Source organism: Coturnix japonica, chromosome 1 (genome assembly GCF_001577835.2).
Source record: "Coturnix japonica isolate 7356 chromosome 1, Coturnix japonica 2.1, whole genome shotgun sequence".
Classification (NCBI taxonomy): Eukaryota; Metazoa; Chordata; class Aves; order Galliformes; family Phasianidae; genus Coturnix; species Coturnix japonica.
The window spans coordinates 135,282,745-135,289,538 of NC_029516.1; positions in this window are offsets into that span (position 1 = coordinate 135,282,745).

Below are 6,794 nucleotides of genomic sequence, written 5' to 3' on the forward strand. Positions count from 1 at the left end.
TGTGTTTCTATTAGCAGATCATCATCCTTAAGTAGAAATGAAAAGGGAACAAACCATTCCAGATGGAAGTAGAGAAGATGAAAAGATTAAATTTATAAAAATAATTTATTCTTAGCATTGTGTTGTGGCATTTCTTTATTTTTTTTTTAATAAGAAAATTGAATATTTCATATTTATTTTCTCATTCCTGTAGATCTTCCTATACCAGCTCTGAGTACAGAGGGACAATTACTTCCCTGTTCCTTCTGGCAACACTGTTTCTGATAGAAGTCCTGATGCAACTGGCCTCATTGGCCACCTGGGCACACTGCTGGCTCATGTTCAGCCGAGCAACAATCAACACCCCTAGGTCCATTTCCTCTACACAGTCTTCCAGCCACTCTGCCTGAAGCCTGTAGCACTGCCTGGGGTTGTTGCGTCCAAAGTGCAGGATCCAGCATTTGCTCTTGTTGAACCTCACCCCATTGGCTTCAGCCCACCTATCCACCCTGTCCTTATCCCTCTGTAGAGCTACCCCCAGGCAGATCAACATGTCCGGCCAACTTGGTGTCATCTGCAAACTTACTGAGGGTGCACTCAATACCCTGATCCAGATCATCAATAAAGATATCAGCTGTTAATGCTCAAGAATATATGACTTTTCAGTTAGCAGTTCCAGTGTCCAATGTAAGCGAAGTCCAGTGCTTCAGTCTCCACATAGCTTCATTTTGTTCTGGATATCAAGTACTGACAGCAATTAACATTAGCATGACTATTGGTGATGAAATATTGCTTTTTATCCCTCTAGTTCCTTCTACATTACCTTAATCTTCCCAAGTATTTTCACCACACATATACAGCATACCTTCTAAATTCATTTCACTTTTAATAGCTAAGGCTTTTTGAAATACAGTGACAACAAAACATAGACCTTATTATATTAGAAGCTTCAAAGTTTAAGTAAAGATTTAATAGCATTTAAATAAAATAACATGCTAAACAATAAAATGATAGTTGTATCTGTAATACTTAAATCTGATCTTGATCTGCACTATGCAAAAAGGGTGATAAAATTCTTTGTGATATTCTTGAAGGTCAAATCTTGCACTTTTTTTTTTTTTTTCCTTTTGTGTGCGTGTGTTTGTTCTTCAGATGTCAGTTTTTCTTGTCTTTCTAAATTGCAGAAATTGAATAAAATGCTATTGGTAAAATAGTCTTATTGTTTTTTCTTTCCTGCTCTATCCTGAAAGTAATTTGTGTACTTGTGTGTGAACTTAATTAAGAGTCAGTATCTCTATCTCTTCAGTAATTCTACTCTGTTAGCGAAGGACTGTAAGCTAATAAACATCCATTTTCCCTGCTTAACAGCCACTCATTTGTTGCACTTAAATACACTAAATACACTAAACTATAAACAACCAAATGAAACATTCACAGCTTCCACACAGTGAAACAATGTTTCATAATACTCTTTCATTAGATTATAAGAGGAACATAAACAATCAATTAATATTAATACTCTTTTGGATTAAATGCAGTGTCTATTGATCTGATTACTTTGATTTTAAGCAAATTAGAACATGCTAAATGGCTTATTAACTTCCATATATGAACTTACTGGAGAGATGGCATGTGATGACAGGTGAATTTCTTCTTCATTTCATGCATGACTTGTAATTTGCATGGACAGATAATATGACTCAAGCAGTTCCCCCCCTTAATATAAGGGAGAACAGCGGCACAATTTTTATTGTTTTTATTTTGTTTAATTTGTTTGGTTTTATTCATTTATAGTCCATATTCAAGGTAACAATGGCAGGTCTATTTGCAGGTTTATAATTAAAATGTTCATATTAATCTGAAGACTAAGATCTTATAAACAATCCCTTAACACAGTTTCTTTAAATTTCAATAGTTCTCTAATTCTTGGAGAGTCCCTTGGCTGCTCAGTGAAGTAGATGAAGAGTATTACTTATCTCCATTTGTTGATTACCTTAGCTAACGTATCTGAGTGATGGAACTGACATAACGGAAGGAAAGCATGCCATTCAGAGGGACCTCAACAGACTCAAAAGGTGGGCCTGGGTGAGTCTAATGAAGTTAAACACAGCAAAGTGCACGGTTTTGCACTTAGGACAGAGGCATATTTACAGACTGGGGGGAGGAATCCTCAAGAGTAGCCCTGCTGGGAAGGACCTGGGGGTCCTGGTGGATGAAAACTAAACAGGAGCCAGAAATGTATTCTTGCAGCTCAGAAAGCAAATGGGATTCTGGGCTCCATAAGAAGAGGAGTGGCCAGGCAGGGACAGGGAGGTGACTGTCCCTCTCCACCCTGTCCTCGTGAGGCTGCATTTGATATGCTGAGTTGTTGGAGAGGATCCAGAGGAGGGCCACAAAGATAATCAAAGGGCTGGAGTTCTAGACCAGGCTGTCCACAGACATTGTGGATGCCCTGCTCCTGGAGGTGTTCAAGGCAGGTTGGGTGGGGTCCTGGACAGCCTGGTCTACTATTAGATATGGAGGTTGGTGGCTCTGCCTACAGCAGGGGGTCTGGAGGTTGATGATCCTCTAAGTCTCTTCCAACCCAAGCCATTATATGATTCTATGATTTTATGATCTGGTCTTCTCAGGCTTGGCCAAATTTAGGGGCATATGCACTTTTTTTCCACAGACTATCCCATGTCTGTGATGGATTCAGAGTGCTTGAAATCACTGTATTAAACACTTTGACATAGAATGTATCATCTCAAGAAAAATAGCCTACTACATATATTGGAAGGGAAAAAACTGTTCCAGTCCTTGAACTGGAAGGGACCTTTAAGATCATCTTGTTCCAACCTCTGTGCCATGAATAGAGTTGCCACCCATTAGATCAGGCTTCCCAGGATCCTATCCAATTTGGCCTTGAACCTCCAGGAATGGGGCATCCAGAACTTATCTATGCCATCTGGTCTAGTGTTTCACCATCCTCTGAGCAAAGAATTATTCCAAACAGCCAATCTAATTTTCTGCTCTCTAGCTTAAAGCCATTCCCCCTTATCTTGTGTCAACGGTTTATGGGCTGGTTCAGCCTGGTTCTGTGACTAGTGGCACGGAGGGATTTCGCAAAATCCACACCTTCAGAAAAGGGAAACAGGGGACCCCAAAATAATTAAAAACAGTGGTGATGGTCTGAGGAGAAACCAACTAATTTACTAAATATGGTATCGGAATGAAAGATAACACACTATAATACAATATAATTAGAATTGAAGCTAATAAATCAAATATAATGAGAGTGAGACTGCCCAAAAAGCTGAAGGCCTTATACTGATACTGAAGTGACATGCACAGTCAGGACGGGCAGCAGCGAGGAGAGGTGAAGGAGAAGAGTGACAAAGAGAAAAGCCCAATCAGGTGACCTTGCCAGGAGTTCTATCTCCTCTCTGACCACAAAGCTCCCCGGGGAATGTAGTTTTTCTCTTCTGGACAGGTACCTGGAACTGGAGCATTAACACTTTAACTCCCACTGCACTACACGATGTTATGATGTGGAATACCAGTAACCAAAAATCATAAAACCATGACGTCTTGTCACTAGTACACTGTGTAAAAAGTTAGTTTCTCACCCATTTACTAGCTCCCTTCAAGTACTTTAAGGCAGCAAGGAGGTTTCCCTGGAGCCTTCTTCAAAATGTATAGCAAATAGTGCTGGAATGGCAGGTTTAAAAATTATGTCAACCTCATATTTGCTTTTACCATTTTGATTTCTCTATTTTTGTGAAACACATTAGGTAGACTCAGTAATGTAGTTAAAACCCAAAAGAGAACCAGCTTCACCACTTTCATCACTATGCATTACATCTGATGGAATCAGTCTGTCATCTGCAAGACTTTAGAAGATCTGCCATCAGATAGAATCACAAAGAAAAATACTACAATAAATAATAAGAAATATGTGTTTGTGATTTCAGAAGCCAAACCTGGTATTACAAAGGAAAGCAGAAACTATATAAAGAGAATATTATCAACATTCTATAATTGATAAAGGTTTTTAATAAGGAGAAAATACTGTTTGTTAGGGGGAAAAAACAAACAAACAAAAAAAAAAAAACAAACAAAAAAATCTGTTTAAAACTGTTTCCAAACTGTTGTTACACAGCTAATTTGTGTGACTAACTTACTTTTTACCTTAGATAAGTTTCTTTTATAGAATAGCTTAGAATAGCTTCTTTTCAAAGTACATACCTTTACAGTTTCCCACAGGAAAAAATCAGTTTTGGATACAAAATAACTATTGACAGATAATAGATTCCCATCAAGAGATGATGCCAGGTTGCCCAAACTAGCCTTAATAGATAAGGTAAGTCTCATAATAAGATCGAGTCTGAACAAATGTAATCATCTGCTTTAGGAGGTGTTGAATTGCACACTAAGCTTCACTAGCTCTGCTTTCTACTGAGGAGTCTTACACTGACTTTTTCAGGGGTACCTCACAACAATATAGTTAGTGCTGATACTATTTAGACAGAATTTCCAATATACCTCTCCTCTGCTAGATGTTATGTCTTAATGATCTATAGCATTTAGAAAACCATTTTCCAGATAGTACATGTTAGCCTGAGCCCCTTCTGCAATGTTGTTTGAGCGGTCATCAACCATATGTCACTAGAGTACGCATTCACACTTTCAAAGCAAACTAGTTATGATGTCAAATCATGCAGATACGCTGATGGGAAGTGCTCTTATGAAGACGTGGAAGGAGAATAACCAGTGTTTAAGAAAAATTTATTCCAGAATTCCAAGATAATGTATATTTTTCATAACTAAGCCCTTCAAAACAAAGGAAAGAACACTGCTAACCATATGTTATTGTAATCTACATGGACAGAAGCAGATGTGTGCATACTTGTCCTATTTAAGCTTTTGCATGGATGAACATGAGAAGTCTTTCTTTGGGCAAGCATGAACAGACACTGAGTTGTTCTAGCTAGTATTTCATATGCACTTCTGCATAAGTACATGCAGATCTTTTGTACTGGTTAGGTCTTTCATTTTAAAAGTGACTAGTTTGAACCATGAGTTTACATATCAATCTAGGCATAAAATTATATAAACTGCAGTGAACTCAGATGACATGAACAGTCAAATTAACTCTAATTTAATCTGTAGTTACTGCTCTGGAAAAGATTTAACTGAAATTGCTCTTCAGGGAATATTTAATTTTTTCTTTTTCTTCTTTCAGTCTTATGTGTACAAATAAGAAACACGCTCCAAACTCTTGATATGGATATTTCACTGAAAGTAGAATAAAAAAGCTCTCCAGGATCTACCATTGGATACATACCTACAATATTTTAACAGCAGGCTCAGTTTCACAAAAAAATATTCTAAATCTGTTACTGGATAAAAGCCAAAACGTAATTACTTCTTTGATTCATCTATCCCAGTTCTCCACCCACCCTGTTCCTAAAGTACAAGGACAGAAACAAGACAAGAACTGACAGGTGCCCTGCCTCCAGCTTGCAGCAGTAGTTCTGCAAAAACAATGCTGCAAAGAGGCATAAGATTGTGCATGCAGTCAAGACTGTCCTTTTAGATTATGATAATTTGAAAACCAACAAGACTCAGATTTTGAGACACAATCCATATTCCCATGCTCTTCAAGATAACAGGTCCTGCTCAAAAAGCAAGCAGATCAATGAGCAGTGAAGGTGTTGTGGATCTAAAAGACCAGCATTATTTTCAGGCATAGAGGAATAACAGGAAGGATGATAGTACTAAAAAGGCTAATGAGGCTGTAAGTTCTAGGACCTTGGTTTGCAGGCTAGAAAAGCAGTAAAAAGAACTTCTACAACAAAGGCTGCTAATTAGGAAAGTTGAACAAATTTGCCATCATTGCAGGAGTATTACTGATAAAATCCTATAAAAACCATGGGGGTTCTTAAATGCAAACTGCTTTCTGAAACTAGTGGAACAGTGTATAAGTTTCCAATGAGGATAAACACAACCCCCTGGAAGGGTTTTATTGCAGCCCCCTGCAAGTGTTTGGTGAATACAATGAGGATGCTTCCAAGCAGGGGCTACCTACTGCTCTCCCAAGTCCTGATGGCTGTTTTGAAAACTACATTCTACTCCTATCTTCAAATGTAGCAGGATTGTGAATAAAGCAGCAATTTGCTCCATGTTTTCTATGAAGAATATTTAGCAGTGAGAGTGACCAATCCAGATATTTGGGGCTATGTAATATGTAGAAGAATACAGATTAGCTTAGATCAGGTATCACTGAGTTGAACAGACACTGTAAGCTTACAGCTTAGAAGGCCCAACTGTATTTTGGACTGGATCAAAAGATGCACGGCCAGCAGAGCAAGGGAGGTGACTGTCCTCTACTCTGCCCTTGTGAGGCCTCACTTGAAGTACTGCATCTGGGCCCTGCACCCACAGCACAAGAAAGTTGTAGAATTCTTGGAACAATTCCAGAGGAGGGTCATGAGGATGGTCAGAAGGCTGGAGCACTTCTTCCATGAAAGGAGCTAAGAGATTTGTGATATTCAGCCTGGTTAAAAGAAGGTCTATGGAGGCCTCATAGCAGCCTTCCAGTGCCCAGAAAGGGACCATTATGATGATGACCCACATGGAGATAATTGATGTTTGAGATATCCTTGGGCTAAATAAAGGTGATATGACACCAGACAATCAATTAAAATGTTTTACTAATGGCAGAAGCTATTTTGGTAGAAATGATTTAAAACTTATCTACAATGGACTGAGCGATGCATCAGAACACATAAGCCACATTCATTTTTAACTGTAAGGCTGTACAAGAGCAATAG